The sequence below is a fragment of the Lactuca serriola genome, chromosome 1 (assembly GCF_051521515.1).
Source record: "Lactuca serriola cultivar US96UC23 chromosome 1, Lser_US96UC23_V15, whole genome shotgun sequence".
Lineage (NCBI taxonomy): Eukaryota > Viridiplantae > Streptophyta > Magnoliopsida > Asterales > Asteraceae > Lactuca > Lactuca serriola.
Genome location: NC_136408.1, coordinates 246,937,889 through 246,954,117, shown reverse-complemented (window position 1 = coordinate 246,954,117; position 16,229 = coordinate 246,937,889). Strand labels below are relative to the sequence as shown.

Sequence of the window (16,229 nt, the reverse complement as noted above, 5' to 3'; positions counted from 1 at the left end):
GTCTTCTTGTTCCCATATTCATCCGAATGGCAATCTTTAGTCAAGTCTGGACCATTACATCGTTCACAACCAACTCTAATTGCATGAAATGACTGGTCCATTTGGGTCAGTCTTTGGCCCATATTATTTAGCATTGCCATCATTGCAGCCATTTCTTCAGAATGTGCACTCCCAACTCCTTTTACGCCTTCATTCCTTGGATTGTGGTATTCACGAGAATGCTTTGCAAATTCTTCAACTAATTCCTTGACTTCTCCCGGATTTTTCTTTGTAAGTGGTCCTTGAGAATCAATGAGTTGCCTTGTCATTACATTGACCCCATCATAGAATATAGACACTTCTTGTTGAATGTTAAGGTCATGTTGAGGACAATTCCTTAACAACCCTTTATAACGCGCCCATGCTTCGTAAGGTGACTCCCCCGGGTTTTGCTCAAAATTGGCTATTGCCTTCTTGAGTTTAGCTATCTTGGATGGTGGACAAAATTGGCCCAAAAACTGGTCACGCATTTGAGCCCAAGAAGTGATTGTACCAGGTGGTAGTGCTTTTAACCAATCCTTCATAGCTCCTTTAAAAGTAATGGGAAGCATCCTTAGCAAGACGGTATCCCTATTAACATTTGGGAGATTAAAGTAGTCAGCAATGTTGTTGACTTCATCTAAGTGCTTAAACGCATCCTCATGATCTTTTCCATAGAATAGGATATCCTTCATAGCAGAAAGGATATGTCCTTTCAGCTCGAATGTGGTAGTGGCAGGAATGGCAGGTTGTACTAAACCTGGACCAACATCATCTCGAATTCTTTTTCTGTAAGCTCCCATGGACATTTCTTCAATGTTCGCCATCTCGTTCATTGGGTCGTTCTTGGGTTCAATCGTATGTAATTCAAATTCAGGCTCGGTATCGTATTCGGATTCGGTTTGGACAGGTATTTGATCTACGTTTTCAACCTTGCTCTTGTTCTTTGAAGATGAACTCGATTCTTCCGTTTTCTTCCCAGACTTCTTGAGAACACTGACTTGAATTCTTGTAAAGGTGTCTTCTTTAGTGTTTGATCTTCTTTCACGTTCTTATCCTTCTTTTTGTGAAGGGCTGACTCTGGATCTTCAAGTGGTGGTACCAAATGTGTGTTAGAGCCTCTGGTCATGAACTCCTGAAATAAAACAAAAAATAAAAACATAAAACTAAACTAAGAAAGTCAAACTAAAATAAAAGGAAAACAAAGTAAACGAGAACTACTGAATTCATGTCGTAAGCTTAAGGCTCACGTCGTGAATCAGGAACTAGAACAAAAACTAAAGCTGGAAAAGTAACTTTTTGCAGGTTTGTACCCCACAAAAAGGATCGATCAATCTAAAGAAAATAAATGAGTAATTAACTAAGCCGTTCCCCGGAAATGGCGCCAAAAACTTGATGCGTGCAATAAACTACACCTAATTTTATATTTATAACCTAACTAACTCAACTAACTAAATTGCACCTAGGCAGTGTACCTAGTCAAATTGTAGAATAGTTTGGGTAAGTCGGGTGTCGATCACAGGGAACTGTTTTGACTAATTTATTTATCTACTACTAAATTAATCTAATTATTAACAAAGAAGGGGTTTTCTCTAATTTTGCAAGTTTAGATGAACTTAATTCTTTAACACGAACTCAGTCAATAAGCAAAACACTTATGTTAGTTCGAATCCACTTTTACTCAATGGTTATACATTAGTTATGACTATTACTGTTGGTTACCACTTAATAAAGTCTTAGCAATTTAGTTCTAAATCTACTAATCATTCATCAATTCATGTAATTCTATGTATGGTCACACAATAGTTAACAGATAATCAATTATTAAATGTGATTGGAGCTATGTAAGATTGATTTGATAAACACACATTATGTTCATAATCATGAATTCTCTAGCACAACTTAATTTTAATAATTTAGTTGCTTAACTAAGATTGGTTTGATCTTAGCTCTAATAAACTAGTGTTCACTGAATTATTAAGTATTCAAATTCATATAGATTTGTATTCACTAACTATACGGAACAAGAATTTTAAGCAATTAATTATCAAACAAACATACTAGGTAAAATCAATCCAACACAAGCATATTACCAACAAGTAAAGTCAAATCTAATGCATTAAAACCATGAGTTCCAGCTTCATCTAGCTAACAGAAGCAGCTAGATTTAGCTAGACATACTAACAACTAAACAAACAAAAACCATAATCAAAGACATGTTTAAGTGTACCAATCTATAAACCAATTTATGAACTTCTTCTTCCTTGGTGTTAAAACCAACTTGCAGGTCTTCTCTTCTTTTGAAATCCGTCTGTAGGAACCCTTCTAAGCCAGCCAAAAACTTCCAAAGTCGTAGGGATCAAGGATATATATAGTTTTGAATTTTGCCAGATTCACCTCGTGAATTTTCAAGATTCACCTCGTGAATACGTAAATATCCGTATACAACACGAATTCTTGATCCGCAATGTTTATCTTCTAGAAGGCTATACTCACCTCGTGAATTTTAAAGATTCACCTCATGATATATTTTAACCTTATAAGTACCATTATTCCATTCAAATAATGTAACACCCCAATTCTGGTATGATATTTATATATTATTTTCTTGAAGTTTTAGGGGGAACTCGACGAGTCAGTAGCCGGACTCGTCGAGTAGAGTCGGGATTTCGAGCACGTTTAAGTTGGTGACTCGACGAGTCCATATTCCCAACTCGGCGAGTCCGCCAGTCTGGAAGAAACCCTAATTTCAAGGGTTTGCACCCTATTTAAACAACTTTTGGGGCCTCTAGTCCGCCTCCATCACCCCTCAGAGCATCATTTTGAAACCCTAGAGCCCTCTTTGCATTTTTGTGTTATTTGGTGTGTTTCTTTGAAGATCTTGAGAGAAAAAGGAAGGTAGATCAAGAAGAGAAGAAGGAGAACCTAGATCCTTGAGGAATTTCAGAGTTTAGTAAGGTATATCTTGGCCCTTTTCTGTTTCTATGCTTAAATCCCCTTTTTAAAGCCATTAGAGCTATTCTTGAACCATTTCTTAGCTTAGTAGTAGCATAGGGGACTCATTGAGATGATTAGCCTTTGGATCTAGCTAGGTTCGAGTTCCCTAAGATTAGATCTAGTACCTTTATGGAGCCATTTTGCATGAAAGCTCTAGATCTACTTTTATAATGTGCTTTGAACCCTAAAACCTTCATTTGGTGTTATTTACAGGTAAAGTTGACAACTTTACGTGTTAATCGAGCCCCAAGAACCCAGATCTATGAATGCAATGGACTGGTTTCAAGCAGAATCAAGTTTATAGTGTTTGCATGTATACGACTCGGCGAGTCGTTCTTCAGACTCGGCAAGTAGAGTCGCGAGTCCCCTGTTTTCCCCTTTTCAAGTTATACCGAGTGGATCCAGTGAGTGAGAGATGGACTCGGTGAGTTAGAGGGTTAGATTCGTTCACGGAAGAACTCGGCGAGTCAATGCCCTGACTCGGCGAGTCCAAGGCAATCTTCATGCCTCAAGAACAGACTCGACGAGTTATTCATACAACTTGGCGAGTCACAGCTAGAGTGTTCATCTGATGAAGGGGAACTCGGCGAGTTGTTCATACAACTCGGCGAGTCGGATGCAGATTGTCAAAGTGTCAGTAACAGAGAGGCATTCACCGATTTTGTGCCAAAACTCGACGAGTAGTAGCGAGTAGAAGCAAGAAAGTAAGAGTAAGGACTCGACGAGTTGGTGACCTAACTCGATGAGTCAGGTCAACTGATTGTTGACTTTGATCGTTAGGTTGACTTGGACCAGGGGTAAGAGAGTCATTTTACCCTCAGCATTATTATCAGTATTTGATTGATGGTTGTTGGGCTGAAGATAGTTTTGATGTTGCGTCTTTTGGGCTCGTTAGTTTAGCCTTGTATTCTCCGGTTTGGGCCTGTCCAACCGAGAGCCTTTTATGTATTGTATTTAAGTTAATGCTTGCATGCATATTAGGGTAACGTTTTAGAGATTATCGTTATAGCGATTCATAAAGAGTACAATATTTTCTTTAATCGTTCTTGTAATCTTCTAATCCTCTACAGTTGATGTTCTTAATCGAGCTCTTCTGAGGATTTTATTTAATCATTCGACACGTTTGATTCAAGCTGCTTTGTTCTTATTATTGCGTTTTTACTGTTTCATATTCATATACTTGTTCAATATCTAATCGATCTTCATAGATTAAAAGTTGTTTTAATCCCATCAATTGGTATCAGAGCAGGAGGCTGTGTAATCGATACACATCTTTTCTGTGAAAAATATTTCCATTAGGGTTTTCCGCAATCATCGATATTTATTGAGCCGTCATCTTAATTGACGTATCTTAATATTTATTGTTTTGCCCTAATCTGCTTTATTACAAGTCTGATCTTTGAACAGGTTTTTACGATCATAATGGACGTGACGCAATCAAACCCTATTAATATTTCCAACAGCATCGGTTCGACGACAAAGATTCCAATCTTATACACCCATGACTATGAAGTATGGGCGCATCATTTTGAAGATTACGTGATTGGATCGGAGGACAATGGTTATCTCATATGGGAAGCCATCATCAATGGACCGTTTTCTCATTCTGCTACATCCAGAATCATCAAGACACAAAAAGAGTACAACGATCTGCTTAAGGACGTGAAGGATATTGCACAAGACGAGAAAGACAAATTCCAGTGTAATATTAAGGCGTTAAGGTTGATCAGATTCGCCCTTCAGTCAGACACATTCAGACTGGTCAGCTCATGTACTACGGCGAAGGAAGTATGGGATAGACTTCGCGAACTGTACTCCACAGACGAAGATCTTGAACATTCTATCCAAACCTTGCTTCTATCTGAGTTTGGAGAATTCAGGCAAGGGGCCGAAGAAACGGTGACCCAGACGTTTGATCGCTTCAATCATCTTCTCAGCAAGATGATTAAACACGACATTGAAAGAAAGCTTATCGAACAGAAGGTTACTTTCTTGAACGGACTAAGGTCTGAGTGGAGAGCAGTGGTTTCCACAGTCAAAGCCCATGAGCAGTTTAAATCATACTCTTTGGCGAAACTGGTGGGTATTCTAAAGTCTCAAGAGAAGATTGTGGTACAAGAGAAGAACGTTGTTTCTAGTCTTGGTTCGTTGGCCCTCCTATCTAAAAGTAAAGCTGTGATGGAGGATGAAGAGCTTAACTTGGAGGAATATGACCTCACGTCTGAGGATTATGCCATGATGGTGTCCAATCCTAAGAGGTTCATAAAGAAGAGATTCCCCAGCAACAAAAACCGAAACTGGAAGGGGAGTTACAGCTCTGAAAAAGTGAACAATGAACCGAAGGCTGAGGAGCCCAAGAAGGAACCGAAGGCAGATGGCGATTCCGGAGTAAGCTGTTTCTACTCTGGTGGCAAAAACCACTATGCTAAGGACTGTGTTCTTAAGAAGATGGCTGAAAAGGATGATGGAAATGATGAGGAAGCCGTGCTGCAGAAGAGATTGGATGAGTTGAGAAAGAAGAAGTCTACAACTAACCCTTCTATTAATGCTCTTATTGTGCAGGGTTCGGTTAATGACGATGAGTTCGGTAGCACAGAAGTTTGGTCTACTGACTCAGAAGATGAAGAAGTGAGGAAGCCTACCCATGGAAAGGCGTATGTGGCTAAGGTGGAAAGCAGTGGAGGAAAATGCTTCATGGTGACTGACGTATCACAAATGAGGGGATACAACACCGATGGAGGAAGCGATGGACCGAAGGTACAGGAGGATATGTGCTTTACGGCCAAACCACTCAGCCAGCAGTTCAATGAGCTCGATGAACTGATAAAGAGGTACAATCTGTTTTTATTTCATCTAAAGTACCACCATCCTCATATGAGAAAGAACTAAAAAATGTTAATACAAGAATTTCTCATTTAGATAGTAGCTTAACTCAAACTCGAGTCACCAATTCTAACCTGACTGATCAATTAAGCAGGGTGGCGTCGAAGAGTGAGGAGCGGCGAATGTGGATTGAGTTAAAAGAGTCAGAATTAGTTAAAGTCAAAGACGAAAACATTTATTTGCAGAGAGACAATTTAAAATTGTTAAAACAACGAAATGTTTTTTGTTTAATTGCTAAACGTTTATATTCCAATATTACTCAACTTCACTTAGACTGTGAGATAGGCCAAAAGATCCATCGCATGATTTTGCCCTTCCTAGAGTTTAAGGAGGATGAAATCGATGCCGAAGCCTACAATTGTGAGAGTGTGATATCGTCTGATGATGTCAACCCAACCTATATGTATGGACTGGAAAAAATTGAGTCCTTCATCAATTCCAAAGACCACAAGGACATGCTCAAAAATCTTTTGGACGAAAATGACAGACTTAAACTGAGAACCGAAACCATGCAAAAATTTGACTCTCTAAACGCCAACGTAAGCTCAAAAAATAAAATCGATGTTGAAAATGCATCTGAGCTTAACGAGGACGAAAACATGAGTGAAATTTTTGTAGAGGATACAGTTGACTGCTCAGAATTTGTTAAAAGCGAAACTGAAAACCACAAAAATCTTATTTCTGAAAATTCTGTGGAATTCGCTAGATTGTCCCAACAAAAGTCCCCGAAATTAGTAGAAAAAGCTGTTGTGTATCAAAAGGTCAGGACCACTCCGAATCAGGTATACAAGGTGACTGGAGTAACCGAACATCAAACAGCTGAACTCACAGCTATTGTTAACGAAGACAATGCTGATGGCTGTGATGAATACTTCTGGGATGCTCCTATTGATAATGCAAACGAAACCGTTGGCTTGTCTGAAAGAACCTCCTGGATGAGCAAAGGAAGATACATCCCTGAACCATTAAATAAGCCGGATAACTTCAATGAGCCAAGTACCAGTGGTACGAAAGATATTCCTCAGGAGAATGATCATTCAGCAAAAGAAGACATTCCCTCTACTCCAACAGCTCAAAGTGAAACTTCATCAGATATTCCTTCCACTTCCTCAGTGCAAACTGAATCTTCTTCGGATATTCCCTCTGCTCCCTCGGCTCAAAGTAAAACTCCTGAAGTTCAAAAGGAACCAGCCAAGGTGACAACAAAAACGAAAGCGAACGTTCATTATCAACCTAAGCAGATGAGGGATAAGAAGATAGAAAGGAACCAAAGATACAGGAAAAACCTTTATGAAAGGAAACAATTCTGGCACTCCCAGAATGCATACTATTCACACAAAGACAAGAATCTGAAGTATGAAAACAATCCTGTAAGAAAGCCTGAAAGTTCCAACAACCGAAAGCCAAGGTTCGGTTCACAAGAAAATACCAACCGAAAGCCAAGGTTCGGTTCACTAGAAGATACCAACAGAAGGCAAAGGTTCGGTTCTGAAAAGGACTTCAACCGAAACCAAAGGTTCGGTTCCAAGAACAACTCCAACCAAACGCAGAGGTTCAGTTCTGAAGTCAAAGGAGAACAAGACTCTAAGGTCAGTCCCTCCAATGATCAAAAGCAAAAGAGTCACCTAGAGTCACCAGCCAGGAAGTCCTCTCCATCCAAAACCTCTCATTCTAACTCTTCTCGTTCTTCTAAGTCCTCTACTTCCACCAATTCATCTCCATCTTGCTCTAAAGCTAATCCCGCTTGTTCTCAAAAACCTCATTCATCAGCTAAACAGAAGGGAAAGCAGAAGGTCGATGAATCCAAACCAGAGTCCAAAACGAACACACCCAATCCTAACAAAATAAAAGTCTTTACCATTAAAAAGAAAGATGAAACAACTCTAATAAAACGAACATATCTAGTTGACATCTCTCTTACTATTCCCGTTCCCATGAAAAGCTCACATGGACCCAAGAAACTTTGGGTTCCTAAATCTGCTTAATTTTTGCAGGTTATAAGTGACGAGCAGTTTGACGAAGAATGGTACATCGATAGTGGCTGCTCACGTCACATGACAGGGAGGAAAGAGGAGCTCAGGGAATACATATCTCTTGCAAATGGTGGCAACGTTAAGTTTGGAAATAACTCTTTCGGCACCATAAAGGGATACGAGATGATAATGAATGGTGACTTTACAATAAGGAAGGTGGCCTATGTGGAAGGACTCCAACACAACCTCATCAGTGTATCTCAGCTTGTTGGAGGTACAGGTCTCAAAGTCTCATTCGATGATGAAGGTTCTGAAATCATAGAGAAAAAGACAAAGAAAGTGATTCTAAAGTCAGAGCGAAAGGGTGAAATGTTTCCTCTGAACATGAAACCCATCAAAGGAAACCCAACCATATGTCTGTTATCAAAAGCTCAATCCGACGAAAGCTGGTTGTGGCACAGAAGACTCTCTCATATCAATTTCAAAGATATCAACCGACTTGTCACTGGAGGTCATGTTAGGGGTCTTCCATTGCTCAAGTTCGACAGAGAGCATTTGTGTGCTGCATGCGAAATGGGAAAGCAGAGTCGTCAAAGTCACCCATCTGTAATCAACACAAAAGTTGTTGAACCACTCGAATTGCTTCATATCGATTTGTGTGGTCCTTCATCTATCGAAAGCATCGGTGGTAGCAAGTATATTCTTGTTATCGTTGATGACTTTTCACGATTTACATGGGTGTTCTTTCTAAAGCTTAAATCTGAAGCGACTCAAAAGCTGAAAGTGTTTATCAAGCAAATTGAAGTCCAGCTCAAGAAGGTCGTTCACAACATCAGGAGCGACAATGGTCTTGAATTTAAGAACAGGGAGTTTGAAGAGTTTCTTGCAGAAAAGGGAATTAGTCACAATTTCTCAGCTCCCTACACACCACAACAGAACGGAATAGTCGAAAGACGAAACCGATCCTTGTGTGAAGCTGCCCGAACTATGCTAAGTTTCTCTTCCTTACCTCTTTATTTTTGGGCTGACGCTATTTCTGCTACTTGTTATACACAGAACAGGTCCTATCTCAATAAGCGATTCACGCTCACACCATATGAGATAATAAATAACAGAAAACCCAATGTGAAATTTTTCCATGTGTTTGGCTCAAGGTGTTTCATCTTTAACTCTAAAGAACACCGCAACAAGTTTGATGTCAAAGCCGACGAGGGAATCTTTCTGGGTTACTCACTCACATCCAAGGCGTACAGGGTCCTAAACAAACGTTCAAGAAGGATTGAAGAGACATACTATGTGACCTTTGACGATAGCTATGTCAAGAAGCTACAGGCCATAGAAGACACTGCCGGGGAAATCTTTCCTCAAACTGGCCAAGTCACAGTCTCGATCGCCAATTTATACGAGAAATTTATGGAACTCTTTGACGAACCGGAAAAAGCTTCTCTCTCAGAAGCAGGTGCAGCTGACAACAAAGTTGATCATATGAAGCAGATTGTCGAAGATGCTGCAAGAAGAATGCATGAAGGAGAATCGCCCACTGATGAATCTCCATCCATCAATGATTCAGTCGAGGGGGAGCCAAGTTCTCATGTCGAGGGGGAGCCAAGCTCACAAGTCCAGAGGGAGCCAAACTCTACATCTTCAACCGAAGGTCCTTCACCAACCAAAGGTGCCTCTCCAACCGCAGATGCCCCTCCATACGAAGGTGCTTCAACGTCTGAAAGTCCAGCACCACAAGAAACCCCTGAACCTCATGTTTCTCAAGACTCATCAATTGAGGGGGAGCATGATGATATGACGCTTGATTACGATAGCCAATCTGAGCCAGAAGAGATGATCAACGCTGAACTAGATCCAACCTTCGATCCGAATTACCCTCCTCTTACCAAATGGACTAGAGATCATCCTATCACTCAAGTAGTTGGTGATGTATCTAAAAAAGTTCTAACCCGATCTCAACTGAAGGCAAAACAGACATCCTTATTTTCAAAGGTTGAGTTTTGTATGTTTAACTCATTCGTATCAAAAGTTGAACCGAAGACAGTGAACACTGCCCTCGATCACTCTGATTGGGTTCAAGCAATGCAAGACGAACTGAACGAGTTTGAAAGGAATAAAGTCTGGCGCCTCATTCCAACTCCTCCAGATGCTTCGGTTGTTGGTCTCAAATGGGTTTTTAGGAACAAAATGGACAAGGAAGGTAATGTCATAAGGAACAAGGCTCGTCTGGTGGTCAAGGGATACTGTCAGGAGGAAGGAATAGATTACGAAGAGACGTTCGCTCCAGTAGCTAGGCTAGAATCTGTTAGAATATTTCTGGCCTATGCTGCTCACAAAAAACTTTGAGGTTTTCCAAATGGACGTCAAGTGTGCATTTCTCAATGGAGAACTCGAAGAAACTGTGTATGTGGAGCAACCTCATGGGTTCGTGAACGAAAAGTATCCAAATCATTGCTATATTCTGGATAAAGCTGTGTACGGCCTAAAACAAGCTCCGAGAGCCTGGTATGAAACGCTTACAAAATTTTTAAAGATGTCTAAATTCAAACAAGGTTCGGTTGACCCAACCTTCTTTCGCAAAAAGGAAGGTAACCACCTTATGATAGTTCAAATTTATGTCGATGACATCATCTTTGGCTCCACGAATCCCAGCTTAACAGCTGAATTCAGAAAGTTGATGGAGACTAAGTTTGAAATGAGCTCAATGGGTCCTATTAATTTTTTCCTTGGTTTAAATATAAGACAGGGACCCGAAGGCATCTTTATCAATCAGGAAGCTGACACTAAGAATCTCCTAGCGAAGTTTGGAATGATGGGCGACTCAAAAGTCAAAGTCCCAATGGCATTCGACACCAAGCTTACCCCTTCACTAGATAAACCGACTGTCGATATCACGCTCTATCGTCAAATGATAGGCTCACTGATGTATTTAACTGCTAGCAGGCCTGATATCATGTTTTCTGTGTGTTATTGTGCTCGATTTCAGGCTAACCCACGCGAACCTCACATGCTGGCAGTAAAGAACATCCTACGCTATCTCAAGCGAACCACCTCCTTAGGTCTATGGTATCCATCCAATTCAGGCTTCTTCGTTCAAGCCTATTCTGATGCTGACCTTGGAGGATGTGGACTCGACCGTAAAAGCACAACTGGTGGTTGTCAATTTCTTGATGGGAAGTTGGTCAGCTGGCAATCCAAGAAACAAACGTGTGTGTCGCTGTCTACTGCCGAAGCGGAATACATTGCCGCTGCATCCTGCACATCCCAAGTGATTTGGATCCAGAGTCAACTTCGAGACTATGGGCTCAATATGAAGAAGATCCCACTATATTGTGACTCTGAAAGTGCAATTAGGATCTGTCATAACCCAGTGCAACATTCTAAAACCAAACACATAGCACTGAGGTATCACTTCATCAAAGATCATGTGGAAGATGGAAATGTCGAAGTTCACTTCGTAAGAACCACTGATCAACTGGCTGACGTCTTTACCAAAGCTGTTCCTGAAGCATCATTCAATAAAATATTGCAAGGGCTAGGTATGATGGAATCAGAGTCAGTACCTCACACTACCTCTCAAACTCAAACGTAAGAAGCGAAACCAACCGAACGTTCGGGTTCGGTTCAACCATCTGACTCGCTCATTACTTCAAAGGTAGTTTTTCTGAGTTGTATATTTTCGTTGTACAAAATTTGTTTTTCTTTGTGTAAAAGTTTTTCCAAATTGCATATCTAAACTCCTTGGTTTCTTAAAATTTTCCAAAACCGAAACCAACCGAAGGTTCGGGTTCGGTTTTCCAAAATTTTCCTGAACCGAAACCAACCGAAGGTTCGGGTTCGGTTTTTCAAAATTTTCCTGAACCGAAACCAATCGAACGCTCGGGTTCGGTTTTTCATCTTTTTCCCAACCGAAACCAACCGAACGTTCGGGTTCGGTTTTTCAATTTTTTCCAAAGTTTTTTTTTAAAATCGTATTTTTTTCTTTTAACTCTTTTATAATTTTTTAAGTCTTATTTTTTTAATTTTATTTCTATTTTTATTTTTTTTAAATATCAAAACTCCAAAAATATTTTTTTTTTGTGTGTGCTCATTTGTTTATGGGGATATATTTGATGACTTACATAAGTGTCCCTAGAAGCATGCTGCTGTATGTGTCCCAAGCCTCATAAGATTTTGAATAATAGCCTTCATGACCTGGTATACACAAACCTTGTCTTCCCAATAAGGCTAACATATTTATTCTAATCGTGAGCTACCTCACTCTTTTCTCACATAAGTTAAGAGTTTCCTGCTTGGTCCTTATGTTCACAGCAGAGGTACTATGTTTTCTTACACCATCCCCATTACCCTTCTCCATTACATTCGTTTCATCAACGTAACCCTTGAGACTCTCAGAAACTACCACTGAGGTTTATGGTTACACAACATCTGTGTTTATGATCTTAGTTTCATGCCACTACGAGCTGAGTGAAACCCAAAATTCAACACCAACGAATTGACGGTGACCAATTAATTGGATCAAGATTTCACCAATGAATTGACGAATGTACCCTCATGAAATCTCAATTTTTCTTTTGAGTGATTCCCATGAAATTGTTACACACCATAACATTTCTTCCCAAGGGATCCAGTTTTAAATTTTCATATGAGATTTCATATTAATCAAAGCCAAAACAAAATCAACTCCAACCTACTTGTTCAACAGACTACACCGGTCTCACAAGTACTTTGTTCACTTTCTTTCTTATATCAAGAATAGAATTGATGAATCAAAGTGAAACCACCTTTAATTAGCCTTATTAAAAGAAGCCTTTCAACATTTATTAATAAATGTTTGATCGTAATTCAACGAGATTCCAAACTAACACTTTGAGGACTCTCTTGACCTTGAAGGAAGAGATTCGTGCCCGGGATCATCAGTTTCGTGTCATTATTGACATCACAGAATATCCTAAAAAGAGTTGCTTTATTTCTTTTTCTTTTACACTCTTTGCACGAAAATCCTAGATTTTCCAAAATTCCGTTACTAATTATTTTACAGGCTGGATTATTACTGGATGGTAAATAATGAAATTGTGGTCAGAAACTATCCACGTGGTTCATTTATTCTACAATGCCATTTAAAAGGGATAAGACGAAAGGTTGCTGACGCAGCAGGAGTTCAAAGGATAAAAATTCAAACGACGGTAAAAAGGAGGGCGCGTGAATTTGAAACGACCGCGCTTTTTCTGACACTTAAAGGACGCGTGTGCGATATTGAAGCGTCATCACTCTGGCATTAGAGGCGCGTGTGGAAATGGAAACGGTTCCTTTCTCTGAACCGACGCTTATTGGGCGGCGTAATCCTAGGAATCTGACACTCTCTCTCCTACGTGATCATCGCAGGCCCCAACTGTCACCAATCAGTCACTCAAAAAAACCCGCTTCGTATTTCCATAAGAGATTTGAAACGATTTTTCTCTCTCCTATCACCCACTATAAAAAGCCATCAACACCACCTTTTACCTCTTTACTGCCTCCATAATTTCCAAAGCAAAAACACTCCCAAACACTCTCCCGTTCATCTTCTTCTCCAAACCTGCAACAATGGCTGAATCTTCTTCTGTTCATGCAACTTCTTAGATTCTTCCCATCCGGCCCCAACAATGCCTAGTCATTGATCTGAACCCACTGGCGTATGATTCCTACATGTCACCGGTCATAGAATGCCTCAAGTACTCCCAGCTTGCTCCTGCACTGTCATGGATCGAAACGGTGCCAATGGTTGCCTTATCTCAGGTCTATGCGACGGCTTACTACGACAAGGCCGTCGACAGGGTATTCTTTGATGTGGCAGAACACAAGACCTCGATTTCTCGCCCCCGTTTCTGCACTATGTTAGGGTTTGCTGCTGACCCATCGCGAGTTCACCCGGAGACGATTTCGGTTGGGATGTTGTACAACATGTTTTACAACATGGGCTACACAGAGGTTCTCACCTCCGTCGCCAAATTTAAGAAGTCCTGCCTACCGCCCCAGTGGAATGGGTTATTTACAGTTCTCTTCAAGGGACTGTCAGAGAGGAGCTCAGGATCTGACGATGCAAGTTGTCTTTTCCTTTCGATAATGTATGGGGTGTACAATGGGATAAACCTGGACTATGGGTTTGTCCTTTGGCAACAGCTGATTCAGAGCCTCTCTTCCTCTTCCCGACACTCTGAGGTGTCGTTGGCCCGGTTCTGGATCTTGATCACAAGATGGGCCATGGACAAGTTCAATGTTCCAACAGCCGGTGGTGCATCGATGTCTTCTATTGGTATGTTTCATACCAAGAAGATCATCGTATCCGATGCATCAAAATTCTCATTCATTGGCTCTATCCCGGAGTCGATGTATGCCGATGTGCCCGCCGATAGCAGACTGATCAGGACGATCAAGGAGTTTAGGCCAACTGGTCCGAGGGAACTGACACCGGACATGCTGCGATCGATTCATGATGCCGATAAACCGGTGGCCAGGGGCAAAAAGGCAGAGAAGGGGAAGCAAGTGTCCAAAGCTCCAAAGGGACCTTCTCCCAAGAAGCGAAAACAACCGAAGGCTGCTTCATCCCCACAACCGAAAAGGAGGAAGACCCAACAGAAGCGAAAGCTCGTTATTCCCTCCTCTTCAAGCGAATCCGAAGGTGGGAGTTCGGACTCTGAAGGATCACAAGGAGACGAATCTCCTCAACGAGGCAACACACCACCTCGGTCCCCAACCCCAGAGATGGAACTTCATCAATCCCCAGTTCCTTCACCTCCACCCACAATTCCTATTTCCATTCCCACCATAAACCCCACTATTCCCCCAACCTCATTCCCTATACCTCCACCCATATTCACCACATCAACCGAAACACCACCAGTTACCGAAACCCCTCCTGTAACCGAACCACCACAAACTCAAACACATACAACCGACCCTACCCATACACAACCACCACCCGAAACTAACCCCCCACCCACTCAACCTGAACCAACCAAACCCATAACACCCCAGCTTCACCACCACCTCAATCTCCAGAAGACGCCTCCGATGGCGACGACCAGTACCTTGGTGGTGATCACATGAACTTCGATTCGGTCTACTATAGTCCGTTTCAAGTTCAGAGTGATGAGGAGGATGATGCTCCTATAACAAAGAAGCATCTTCGCAAGCTTAACGAGAAGGTTGATCAACTTCTCGCCTCCTCTTCCAACCAGCAGTCATCTTTGTCTGAAGCTGCCCTTCAGAAGATTGTTGACGCCTTCTCCAAGGCTCAACATGATTCCGTGGCCTCAGCAACTGCTGCTATCGACGCCTCCACCCGAGCCTGTGAGGCAGCGACCGAAAAAGTCGATAAACTATTCAATGACGCTTCTGTCCTGCTATAGTCTTTGCAGGAGAGCGCCGAAGCCACTAAGACAACTCTGGAACCAGTTGTTCAACAATTGGCCAAGTTTGTCTCGACGGAGCTGTCTTCGTTCGCTACTCTCAGACAACATCTTAGCGACGACAACTCGGCACTTCGTGCCTCCATCGATGCCCGCCTGGCAAAGCTACAAGAGGATCTTGCGGCAGAAAATTCTCTGATGGACGTCTTGGCGAGTAAGACTACCGCCCTTAAGGTCAAGAGCACGCTGCTTTCCAACTCCCAGCAACAATTGGAAGCTCTTCGATCTGAGAGGGAGGTCATACAGACGTGTGTTTCGGATGTCCACGCAGCTCTATCAAACATCCTGGAAGCACACGATCCCATCCTTAACCACTCAGTGAGGCGTACCCTCGCTGAAAAACTCTCTCCGGCCATGGACCTTTTAAGCAAAATTGAAGGCCTACCGAGTGTCGTGTCCATTCCGAAAAAGGGGGAGATGAGAAGAAAGGATCGAAACCACCTCCTTCCTCCAAAGCTACTCACACAACCGAACCACCCCCAACTGGTCATGCCTCGGGTTCGGGTGTGAAGAACAAGGGCAAAAATATAGCTGAGGGAGGAGATGAAGATGAAGATGAAGATGAAGACAAGGAGACCATTGCTGACATGTTAAAAAGAAAGAACAGTCGCAATGCTGAAGACGATGTCAATCGTGTGGCGCGTGAGGCTGAAGAAGCCGAACGAAAGCAAAAAGAAGCCCACGATCTCCTTGAGAGCCGAAAGTTGCTCTTCCCTGCCTGGACCAGGGATCGTATGATAAAAGAGGCCATAGAGACTCCAAGCATACTATGGCTCGAGCCGGTGATATCATTCGACTGCAACAACTCTATCGATTCGCAGTTTGATATGCCGCTGACTCGAAAGGCGTTCATCTTCCACGCCTTCTCTAACATTTTTGAAGTCCCGCATCCGAACGATGAGCT

General features: G+C 41.8%; 1 non-coding gene across 1 annotated transcript; it reads left to right on the top strand.

Annotated features, from left to right (window-relative positions):
• The first annotated feature begins 354 nt into the window (after nt 1–354).
• LOC145080718 (small nucleolar RNA R71) lies at nt 355–461 on the top strand. Its single transcript, XR_013695307.1, has one exon. It is a non-coding gene; the product is annotated as a small nucleolar RNA R71 (small nucleolar RNA).
• The last annotated feature ends 15,768 nt before the right edge of the window (nt 462–16,229 follow it).